The sequence below is a fragment of the Ailuropoda melanoleuca genome, chromosome 1 (assembly GCF_002007445.2).
Source record: "Ailuropoda melanoleuca isolate Jingjing chromosome 1, ASM200744v2, whole genome shotgun sequence".
NCBI classification, from domain to species: Eukaryota; Metazoa; Chordata; class Mammalia; order Carnivora; family Ursidae; genus Ailuropoda; species Ailuropoda melanoleuca.
In genome coordinates, this window is record NC_048218.1 from 174,118,406 (window position 1) to 174,131,552 (window position 13,147).

The 13,147-nt window shown below is 35.8% G+C and overlaps 1 pseudogene; it reads left to right on the top strand.

The window, feature by feature from the left end:
• The first annotated feature begins 304 nt into the window (after nt 1-304).
• LOC100465479 overlaps nt 305-13,147 on the top strand; it is a 143,429-nt pseudogene continuing 130,586 nt past the window's right edge.

Here is a 13,147-nt window from a genome sequence, read left to right on the forward strand (position 1 = left end):
GTGATAATGGCCCATATTCCGTGAGGTAGGGAGCCAGCGTCTGCCAGTCGTTAAGTCGATCTACTTCAACTATGCATCTGGGAAATGGGACTGCAATCATAGGATGGGGCCTTGGGCCCACTGAGTTCACTGTGGTACAGACTTGAATGAAAACACCGTTTATCAAATTATCACTGTATGCTCATTTTGACTTGCAGAATTTTGTGGCATTTTGAGGCCCGCAAGAATGAATACCAGTTTTGAGCCTGTACACTTTTAAAGGCGTGGCTGTCTTATCTCTCTCACGTGCCAGCCATGAAAGAAAATGGCGGTAAGTACCTTCGGGAAGACTAGGAGAAAAGTTTACAGTATGTGTGGCAGTTACTCAGGTCATTCTTCCAGGGGAACCAGCTTTCCCATCAATCAAGCACTTTGGGTCTGTGAACTCTTGAATCTATAAAATACTGGTTAAGCAGCTATGACTTCAGCTGTGGTTTCTCAAGTCTGGTCACTAGACCTATTTTTTTTCCTGTTACACAGATAAAGTAATGTCTTAGGGCTGTCTAACAAAATACCTGGGTAGTTTATAAACAAATTTATTTCTCACTGTTCTGGAGGCTGTTCTTGGGCCTCTTTTACAAAGGCATTAATGTCATTAATGAGGGTTTCAGCCTCGTGACCTAATCACCAAAGGCCCCACCTCCTATATCATCACATTGGGTATTAGGATTTCAACATAGGAATTTTGGAGAGACACAAACATTCAGACCATAGCAGGTAATATTTAGTAGGCCGTTCATATATTTTATTTCTAAAGATGCTATGATTGATTAGACACTGGTCAAAAACTAAAAGCCAAAAAACCCATATTCTTAGCATTCAGATTATGACTTCATGCTTATGTCCTATTACAATAATTACCACTACCTTCTCACTGAAAGTTAAGCAGTGCCACTTGTTCATTAATATTCTGGGAATACTTTTTTTTTTTTTTTTTTTGCTTTGAAATCAGAATGTTCAAAATCCAAGGATGTCATTTTCTTTCTGCAAACTCTGTAGTACAGAAGTATCTCTCCCTCATCAGTGTTTTTAAATAATTATGTAACAGAAACATGCAGCACCCTTCAGTATCTCAAAGCACTTGAACTGGCAGACCCTCACAATAGGTCACAGATGATCATTAATTAATTATGATACCACGGAGCACCATGGATTACTAGCGTCCTATTGCCATAAGCAAGGATCCCACTCTCTTTTCAAAACCAAGGACAAAAATAATTGTCCTAAGATTTCATTTTGAGGGCTTGCTTCCCGTACCTTCCTTGGTACTAATTCTATCTTGATCTCACTTTTCTTGTAATACCTGCCAGACACCATCAGTTAGCAATTAACACATGCTATTAAGTTCATTCAATCGTCATAGTCATTGTCCCAGAGCTAAAAGTTCATTAGGTATAGAGTCTCTTTGAAGTTATCAAGTCTTCAATTTTATCAAATGTTTTGCTGCTTCATAACATGAATATAATATTTCACTGGTCTCTGGAAATGTTTTCTTACTACCTTCCACTTGATGACTAAGCCAATGCCATATATGTATGTTTTTACAACAGTGTCCCACATTTGCTAGAAATGCTTTTGTTAGTCAGGGTAGGCTAGTCTCTATGATTGTAATTAATAAATCGCCAAATCTCCTAACAACACACTTGTTTGTTTTTTGATCTCGTAAAGTCTGTTGTGGCTCCAGTAGCTATCTTCCAATTAGTGGCTCTGTGTTTCAGCCAACATTTACTTTGCAGATAAGCTATTTAGAAATTTAGTTTCTAGGTCAGGGTAGAGGGGAGATGAATGTTCACACACTGGCTCTTAAGTACTTCAACATGGACATGTCACCCCTCACCTCTGCTCAACACTCATTATTCCTAATAGTCATATGCCCTGGCTTAACTGAAAGAGTGTTCAGAAATGCAGGGGGAGGGCACACATGGCTGCAAGGGGAACGGTAAATTCAGAGGCTCAAATCAACAATGATATTCTTGATCATTTTAATATGGAGCTTCGGGAACTCAGGATAGTTCTTAATTGATAGACATTTAGATTGTTTCCAAACTTCTGATATTAAAAAAATGCTTCTCTGAACTTTTTTGCTTAAAATTCTTTGTATACTTCTTCATGTATCTCCTTAAGATATATTTCTTGTAATGGAATTTCCAGAAAAAAAAAGGCCCCTTATTTCCTTACTGATACTATGTGGGATAGATATTCTTCATGCTGTCTCTAATGCTGGGTATTTTCAGTCTTTTCATATTTGCTGATCTGGAAGAGAAGAAACAATATTTTATTTTTTATTTATACTTATTTAATTACAAATAAATTTAAACATGTGCAATTTTATTGATGTGGCTTTTGGATTTCCTTACTCTTAAATTTCTAGTGATGTCCTTTGCCCGGGTGTCTGTTTTTAAATGAGAATATTTGTTAGATTCTTTCACTTGGCTCATATGATGTCCCCCTGATGCTATAGTGAAAGAATCATGCTTGCAGCCAGACTCTTGTTTTTTTATGTGCATCTTTTATGGGCATTTGGAGGCACTGGTTCTGCAACTGATTGTCATTAGAATTTTGTCTTAGTTTTACTCTGCCTACTCTTCCCAGGTAGGTGAGAAAAAATTAACTATACTCAGATTAGCTATGGTCTTAAAAACTAGTATAGTTATATGGATTATGGCATAAAATAACCCTGTGCTCTGTAAGGTATGTAGGAATGACCTGTAGGGGTTTTGTTGGTTTGTTTCTTTTGTTGTTATTAATCTTTTTTTTTCAGCTAAATTTAAAATGTTTTTAGGACGTACAATCTGTCTTTGATACTAGAAAAAAACCTGTGTTATTTCAATTATTTATCTGTGTCTTTTTGCTGACAGTATATCATTAATATTAAAGGGTCCATAGAAATCTAAAAATTTATTTATCACAGATGGAAGTCTATTCTGTTTTCATGATTTAACCTTTACCTATGAAACATAAAAGTGAACTTTTTTAAATAAGACTGTTTTCTTTTAAAAATAAGTCTGTGTTCTGCTGTAGATAGTTTTCACAATCTTGCAATTCAACAATTAACTCGCCAGATTAGTTTACTGAAAGTACCTTCATGGTAAAACAGTGTTGTGAATGCAACATTGAAGAGATGACTTATAATTTAGCAAGTATATTGTATCAGAGTTTTGATAAAGAACTGATCTGGTCGGTTTCATTCAAAATTATGAGACTTCTTGCTCACTGACCAAATAGATATGATAGAATAATGGCTGATATTTGATGCCAATCACATACACAGGTGTCTTCAGCCATCATTCTGTTTCCAAAAGAACCAGCTATATCTTATTAACTCAGGGAATGGTTCTCTCTGGGCATTCCAGTTCATTTTAATATATGTATCTTGCTGAGGAGAAAATGTTTTCGCTTTAAGATTATATTGTGGTCTCACATGTATTTACTTCCATTATTTAAAAACAACATGGGCTTGATTTCTTTGGCAAAGCCAAAGAAGAAATGTTGTAGGGTTTGATGTAGCTTCCTCATATGTATTATACTCTGATTTGTATAAAGGTCAATGTAATTCTATAAATCCCCTGAGATATTGCATTTTAGCAATTCAAGTGAATAGACACAGATTTTCTATGGCTCATTTAGATACCTCAATTTCAAATATTAGCAACTAGATAGTATCATCCATCTACTTTTCCTCTACACTTACAAATAATGCCTGTGATACTCTCACAAAATATTTTTTCTTATAGTATAGATTTACCTCCCTTACGTATTATACTTATTTTTGCCAGACCTAATTTTGATGGATTCCTTCTTATGTTTAAACACATATGGTGCTATTTTGTCACATATTTTTTTACCAAGTATAACAGATGACTAAATTGGACAACTTATATTTAGAGAAAATGACATTTTCATGTTGTACACTGTAAAACACATATTGGTGGCCTGTGGGAACTTTGGATAAAACATCTTGAGAAAAATTACATGATTCCTTTAGTCTAGAGGAGGAAGTAAACTCTGTGCGTGTGTGTGTGTGTGAGAGAGAGAGAGAGAGCGCGTGCACGCGCACAAGAGCAAGAGACCAGATGATCTTTAAGATATTTTCAAGTACTAAAACTGCATAATTCCATTATAGTATAGTTTTCTGATATCCAGTCCTTCCTAGTGTTGGACCAGGTCATCTTCCTGTGGGGCTCATTTACTAGTTATCACTCATAAAAAAGCCTACATATAGAAATTGTAAGCTTTCTTAGAAACAGAGACCAGAACAGCCTCACTAAGATTCCCTTTATACTTCATTCTCTTTCCTGTAAGAGGTGCTATCATCTTAGGAGAAGTCTGTAGGGTAGAAACTTGACAATTGGTTTTATTATGATGAGCCAAAGAGATGTGTTTGCTCAAGTGCAGATTCTCAGGCACAAGGCATTTGGTATGTTTCCAGCTCCCAAGAATGGCATGCAGTTTGGAAGAGAGTATAAAGGGAACCTGTGAATTAGTACTGTGGGGAGTGTGTGTGTGTGATTATACATATATGCACACACACGGAGAGAGAGAGATGTGCTTCCTACTGAAAGAATATAAACCTTTTTTCATGTGTCCATGGAAATTTTACTAGAGTATATGTCATCTTTGTTATAAAGTAAATCATAACAAAAATTTTAAAGCAGAGATAGTCTATGTGGCATTTCTATAATTCAATAAACATAAATAAAATGTATTATACATAAATAAAAATAAAATACGTGTTTCTCTTTGCTCACTTCTGAAGACGTTAGAATAGCAGAACAAATTAAAACATGAAGTCTCAAGGGAAGAAAGAGAGCCAAAAAGTTTGAGGTAGTAAAATAGATATTTACAGCTACAGAAGTAATAAATGAAAAGTGTATACTTAGAAACAGATTGAAAACATTGAAAAAAGTAAACTACCCATAAAAATCTTTGTACAGAGACAGGGAAAAGTGATCAGAGATGTAAGAAAAGGTAAACATCTTGAGAAAAATAATCATATCCAAGTTAGTATGATTGAAACAAGATAATGTGAAACTGAAGGAAAAACAGCTAGGTTAAGAAGGCAATGGAAAAGAAATTTTGGAAAATTTAACTCCTTATAGAGCTCTTGCAGACACAAAAATAAGAATATATATTTTCTCTTTCTGAGAGACCAAGGCAGGGATTTGTTAGGATAGCTGACTGTGTTAACCAAAGGGTGAAGACATAGACAGTTTAATAAAAGATACTGCATCTCGGGAATTGAGCCGTGGGAGATAGCTGTGGAGAGACAATGTGGGGCCTAGAGGTCCTGGCCCCACTGCAAAGCTCTACCCAAATTGTAAGGCCCTGTCAGAACAGACCTTTGACTGCCTTCTTCAACAGCACATGGGAGAAAGATGCAATTTCTGGCACAATAAAGCAAAGTCTATTAAGGCATGTTACTGATATTTAATAATTGTGATAGAAAATATTAGAATCTGGGTCACTGGCATTTACAGGCAGGTATTAAAGATTTTTCTAGAACTTTTCTTACTAACATTGGAAGAAAGAGATGAGCGACTGACACAGAAGATACAGTTCTTTTTTTTTTAATGTGTTATTTACATATTAGAGAGAGTGTGAGTGAGTTGAGGGAGGGACAGAGGGAGAGAATCCTCAAGCAGACTCCTCACTGAACCCAGAGCTGGATACCGAACTTGATCCCAGGACCCTGAGATCCTGAGCCGAGCTGAAATCAAGACTCAGACACTTAACCGATGGAGCCACCCAGGCACCCCAGAAGATGCACTTCTTTATTGAATTTAGGACAAATCAAAACTCATGTCAAGGGAGAAAATTAAGCAGGATGTTTACTATGCTATCTCAAGAAAAATAAATCCTGAGACTAGGAATAAAAGCAGTTAATATCAGAGTTGGGTTTTTGTGACAGAGCCCTTGAGCATCATGTGGGGGACCCAGGCCTTTGCAGTAAGGCTAAGTACCTCCCAAATCATTCTGGGAATCTACAGTTGGCATCTTGTGTTTTGAGAATTAGTTTTCTTCTTTGCCGTTCTGTCTTTTGCCTCTCTTCTGCTCCTACTTACTGCAGACACCCACCCAAGTACTGGGAGTACTGCTGGTTCTAGGCACTGAGGTCTCTGTCCAGGTCATTGCTCAGATGTAATGATACCGCAACAAAGCGCTAACTTTGTTAGTAACATAGTTCCTATGTTCCAGGTGTGATCCTAAGCATTTTGTGTCCAACATCTGATTTAATCCTCATGTTCTAGGATATCCTGTATCCTCTTATTCAGGGACTTGTAGGTACGTGGAATATAATTGCAGTTTAGAAGATAAATTTACAAGAAGAAAGAAAGCTTGATCTGATGCAGAGTTGTTTTTAGGGTGTAATGTGTTGGTTTACAGTATTAAGGCAGAAAACTTAAGGCAGTGATTGCTGAAGTTCACATTCCTCCTACTATTACTGAAATAGGAGAAGAAAGTGTTCTACTAAATGTAACATTTTAAAACAAAAATCCAAATTATGAAAAAGACATTATAAATAGGAAAATAGGTTTTATAAATGAAATTATTAAAATACAATTGTAAGGCAACAGTAATAATAAATTGTCACTATTTACTGAGCACTTACTGTGTGCCTAGCCTTACTCTAATATTTTTATATGTGCTATTTTACTTAATCTTCACAATATCCCTACTAGGCAGGTGCTTTTAAAGGTGCAAAAATAAAGCAAAGGTTTCATGTGTGCCACCTCCCACTCTGAGCAGTGGATGAAGGTACCAGAAGTTTTGGGTTGAGAGGACAGTCTTAGCCTAAATGAAGTATATAGAGAGGAGATGACACCATGACATTTAGTATCTGTCTTTGCTACTTCAAAACGCTTTTAAAGCCAACTATCCAAGATCATGGAGAGAATGTGTAAACTACAGTTCTGGAAAAATGTCTTTGATTTCATGAAAAGGAAGGGGTGAGGAATGAAGAACCAATACTTTGAAGATACAGACTCTGTCCAGTAGCAAAAATATATAAACCTTATGAATATGCAATGAACTCTACACAATATTCCAAAAGGTAAAACACATTAGGTAATAAAGGAGGATGAAATAGATTATGGCAAAGCAATGAAACAGGACTGTGTTGAATTAATTAGAAACTACTGTGCAGTGTTTGAAGGATTTGTATTGATCTTTGTTGGGGAATCATTAATATGTATTTTGTGTAAAAATTTTAATAATAACTTGCAAGAATCGAATGATGGACATGGAGAAATTTGAAATGCTATTAAAGCACTAAACAGATGTCAAGTAATTTTAATCCCCCTCTTAAGTGAAATCAGTATTTGCAGATATTGCAACATTTTTTTTAATCAGCTCTAATTTTACTTTAAAGGGACCAAGAGGTATCCAGCAGGATGTGTGTGTGTGTGTGTGTGTGTGTGTGTGTGTGTGTGTGAAAAAGAGAGAGAGAGAGAGACAGAGAGAAAGCAATTAAAAGCAAAGGCCTTGGGCTCCAACTTCACTAACTGGTGGAAAGTTGGTAATCACTCTCAGTGAGTCCCAGTTTCCTCAATTATAAAGTGTAGAAATAAACAGAACTTACACTTAGTACTTGTTTTGAAGATTAAAAGAGATCGTCTTTGTAATTACAGTGCCTGGTTGTATCTTCAGTTTTTTCACAGACCAGACATATTCTTACATTGCATTATCATATTTTATTTTCAGAAATTTATATTCACAGATGACACATATATTTAAATTTTTTTTAAAAAGAGACTGGTTCTGAAAAACTGAAATAGTAAAACTGTGCTGAGTACAACAAAGTTTTCAGTTCAAAAAACATCCATTGGGTACTTTCCATATGTAAGTTTTTACCATGTGTTGCATTCTGACTGGGGATAAGAATACATACTGCTATAGTAAATAAAAGTAATATTTTATCAGTGCCATTAAATCTGGGTCAGAGGAACTACATAGAGTGTTGAGAGAGAAAATACATTTTTTTAAGCAATTAAGGGAAGGCTTGATATGGAAATTAATGTTTGAGTTGGCTTTGAGGAAACGTAGGATTCTTTTTGGCAGAGATGTTGTGGGTGGACAATGCAATTTCAGAAAAACACTGGCATAGAGGAGATGTAGAAAATGTGGAATGTTTTCAAGGAATGGCATAAATTTGGTAGAATAATTAGTATCTTGCTAACTCCAGAATTTATCTCATTTCTTTGTTCCCCTTCTTAATGCAACTTCTGTTTGTTTGCTTGTTTGTTTATAGAGAGGGGGATTGGGGAGGGGCAGAGGGAGGAGGAGAGAGAGAATTTAAAGCAAGCTCCGTGCTCAGCACGAGCCAGACATGGGGCTTGATCTCACAAACCCTGAGATCATGACCTGAGCTGAAATCAAGAATCAGACTCCTTTTTTTTTTTTTAAGATTTTATTTATTTATTCATGAGAGACCGAGAGGCAGAGGGAGAGGGAGAAGTAGGCTCTCTGCTGAGCAGGGAGCCTGATGTGATCAGATCACAACTTGAGCTGAAGGCAGACACTTAACCGACTGAGCCACCCAGGTGCCCTAGACTCTGTTTTTTTTTTTTAAGATTTATTTGAGAGAGAGAGCACGAGAGCATGAGAGGTGGGGGTAGGGGCAGAGGGAGAGGGAGAGACAGCCTCTCAAGCAGACTTCCTGCTGAGCGGGGAGCACAACTGAGGTATTGATCTCACAACCCTGAGACCATGGCCTGGGCCGAAATCAATATTTGGCCACTTAACCAACTGAGCCACCTAGGCACCCAAACTTCTGTATTTTAAATTTATTCTTCAGAAATTTTAAATACACAGTAATTCAGAGAGCTCTTTTACCCATCATCACTCAGATCACTTTTGCCATACTTCCGTGGGATCCTGTTTTTTGTTTTTTGTGTGTGTGTGTGTTTTTTTGTGAAACGTTGCAAAAATAGTTGAAGAAACTCCATTCCTCTTTCATATTCCTTCTTTTCCTTTCCAGGAGTAATTGCTATTCAGAATTTGGGTTTGTTCTTCCTATTTCATATTTTTAAACATTTACCACATGTATGTACATTCATAAATAATACATAATATCATCTATCATTGACCTTTTTGAACGACGTTTGGTACCGTGTGTTTCTTTTGCCTGTGGTGCCACATACCACANAAGAAACTCCATTCCTCTTTCATATTCCTTCTTTTCCTCTCCAGGAGTAATTGCTATTCAGAATTTGGGTTTGTTCTTACTATTTCATATTTTTAAACATTTACCACATGTATGTACATTCATAAATAATACATAATATCATCTATCATTGACCTTTTTGAACGACGTTTGGTACCGTGTGTTTCTTTTGCCTGTGGTGCCACATACCACAACTGACCAACACACTATCAATGCCTTGTTAACCTGGATGGATCCCTTGGTCCTCCAGCTGTAAGTGCAAACACACCACATAGGTCTTCCAGCCTTTCCAGGCCAGCTGACAAGGAAACCTTTATAGTAATCCCAGGAGAGCTTCTTCAGAGTTTCAGTTTCCTTGACTACATATCCTATTAAATTCTATAGCTGAAGCAGTCCTTTTTATTTTAATGTGCATTGGACATTTATTTAAGTCATCCTACCAAGTATCTAATTGATGATTTGGTTTTGATTCTACCTACCTTTGTCAGACACCAGACCAAACTCGTGTTCTGGTTCACTAGTAAGAGATATTTCATGCCATCTTTGTTGCTCATGATTTGTAATTAAACATTCACAGCTGAAGGCAACTTATTTTAATAGTGAATAATCCCTTCTGAGGGATATTTTCAGGATATCCTAGGGGAAAGAAGAATAGGAAGTTACCGCTTGAGAGTGCCAAAAGGCCTTCATGTAAACATATTGGAAATATTTCCCCTGGCTGATACTGCCACAGGGGCTAATTTCCCATGACTGGTGTTTTTCCTTATAGATCATTCCAAGAATCTGTGTATATTTTTACCCAGCTAATAAATCTATGTATAATGCTTTCTGGAAAATGAAGTGTACCGGGTACCATTTTAGCACAGGGAGATTTGTAAGGTAAAATAAATTTTGTATAGGTTTTTTTACTGAAAAACAAGAACCACCTATTGCCCAAATTTTAGCAGAAAAACAGACTTGAGACCTGATAAACATATTTGCANATGTATATTTTTACCCAGCTAATAAGTCTATGTATAATGCTTTCTGGAAAATGAAGTGTACCGGGTACCATTTTAGCACAGGGAGATTTGTAAGATAAAATAAATTTTGTATAGGTTTTTTTACTGAAAAACAAGAACCACCTATTGCCCAAATTTTAGCAGAAAAACAGACTTGAGACCTGATAAACATATTTGCAAAGTTGTTAACTTTCATTCTTTTCATTGTTTTTGGAAAAAAGTCACTTAGTACTTGATCATATTAGGGATAATGCCTGTACATGTTATGCAGTCAAGTTGTTAATTTGAATTCTATCAAAATGGAAAAAAAAATCATAAAAGAATTACACGCGTAACATAACATTTTTACATTATACACATCTGTGTATCACACACATAATACACGTATATATGATCGAAAGGCAATTAAACAGTTTTATATTTGCAAACTCAGATTTTTTCTTTGACGTCCATAGTTTCAAAAGTATTTTGTGTGAAACAAAATTTCATATTGAGTTATGAAACACTTTTCAAAAAGCGTTCTTCTGATTTTGTCACTGTGCCACCAATGAGTTTTTGTGTCTCTGTCCTGGAAATACAATGATGTGAATTGGCAGGTAAAGTCTGAGTGCTAAGAGAAGGGAGCACCTCACAAGTATTCTTGATTGCTGCTTGCTTTGGTAGGTTTCTTGGCTTGTGAGACAAGAAAGGTCAGGTATGAATACAATGGATATCCTGGTACCCAGGTCTTCATTAGCATTCTTTAGCTTTGGGGATCCTGTAAAGACACTTTCTGGAATGTATCTATGGCCTTTTTAGTCAATTACTATTTCATATATTCATTACTAATACGATATCTCAACTGATATCTTTGGGCAACAAAATATCTCTTTTTCACTCACATGTCTCTTCTTCCTATTTAAAGGAACAAAAACTACATAGGAGGTTATCAAAATTTCAGTATCATTTCTTATTAGCTATAGGGAGTGCTCTCAGTTTCTCTGAGTATCACTCATGAGGCCTAAATTGGAAGAGTAAAGTTTATTTTATGTTTAGGTATGTAAGCTTTTCCACTGAAATTAGGAAAAAAAAAAAGTAGTGGGAGATTTCACAAGTGTAAATATTTGCAGACATTTAAAATTATGGCTGATTAATAAATAACATGGAAAGTACAAGAATGAATAGAATATTATATCTCACTGGGATCATGAGTTCGTATGGGTGGTATTGAAGTATTTCATAATTTTAAAAAATAGTGTCATTTCTCAAGTTATATTTGATATAATATTAGTTTAAGCATCAACTATAGTAAATACAGCACAGTGATATGTTAGTGAGTTATATGGCCTATTTTTTTTTTAAGATTTACTTATTTATTTTTAGAGTGAGAGAGAGAGAGAGCATGAGTGGGAGAGGCAGGGGGAGAGAGAATCCCAAGAAGACTCCATGCTGAGTGTGGAGCCCTATTTGGGGTTTGATTTCAGGATCCTGAGATCATTACCTGAGCTGAAACCAAGAGTCAAACAGTTAACTGACTGAGCCACCCAGGTGCCCCATGTAACATGGTATTCTTAAAATTTATATTTACCTTAGGTTTATTTTGGAGTAAAACTAGAAGAAATACATTGCAGTGTTTCATAATTTGTGCTCTGAACACCTTTAGGACAATTTACTGTTTATTAACTAGCAGCTACATCGCGGTCAGCTTATGACTGTTCACTAATGAAGCAAAGTTATTTTGCTGCAACTGATTTTTATTGAAGAAAAGCCTAGGGGTCATATCTGCAGTGGGTTAAAACTGACTGAGATTAATTTAAATTCATTCAGCAGTCCGGCCGAGACAACTGTGGTAAGGTGGTAGTCATAATTTATCTGTCTGAAAATGTTCTGACCTTATTTGCTTCCCAAGCTATGAATGAATGATTTTTAAATGGCTCAGCATTCAGGATGAGTGTTGGCAAGTAAAAATCCCATAACACAAGAGGAATAATGTGACAGCAGAAGTTTAAAGCCAAAGTCCACAGCAGGAACTCTCAACAAGAAATTGCCTCTTTCAAAGCATTTGTATTTAAATCTCTTCTCTTCCCTCTCTTCCTTCCTCCCTTTTCCTTTTTTTCCCCTCCCTCTCTCCCCCCTCCCTTCTCTCTCTCCCCCTCTGTCTTTATAGAACCAACCTTAGAAATGATTTATATTTGTAAACAATATGCAAGAGTGATTTCTTTTTAAGGGAATCTACATTTCTAGAGTAAGCAGAACAAGAGAATTAGCTCTGGACAACATATGAAAAAGAACTTGCATTTTATTTTTCATTTAGTAAATTAGTTTTGTTTCTCTTTTCTCGTGCATTAAATCTCATGGCCACCTAGAAACAAAATTGTAAAATAGGTGAAATTTGCTTTTCTTCTTCCTGCCTGTTAGCACCTCTCTTTCAATTTCTGTGCTCCCCTCCCTGAGCAGAGACCTTTTCCTGCTTTTCTTTATTTTGGTATTTCACATAAAGCTTTTGTATATGGAATATGAATCTATTCCCTTTCCATCTGAAGAAAATTTAAAAAAACTAGAGCTTACATGTTGATGGGACAAGTAGGTTTAAGAATACATTAACTTGCATTATTAAGTGGAATTTTCTGCAGCAACGCTAGAATGTAGTTAGAATGACTTTGTTGCTACAGTAGAACTAAAACCCAGGTCTTCTGTCTTCTGACTCATACTTCAGCATTATTTTTTTCTTTTTCTTTTTTTNGACTCATACTTCAGCATTATTTTTTTCTTTTTCTTTTTTTTTAATTTAAATTCAGTTAGCCAACATATAGTACATCATTAGTTTCAGGTGTAGTGTTCAATAATTCATCAGTTGCATACTTCATCATTCTTTCCTTGGCCTTACTTCAGAGAGGTATTGGTTAGTTAAATCTTATGTGATATTTATGTATGATAAAAATGTCCTTCAGTTTTTATCCTAGGA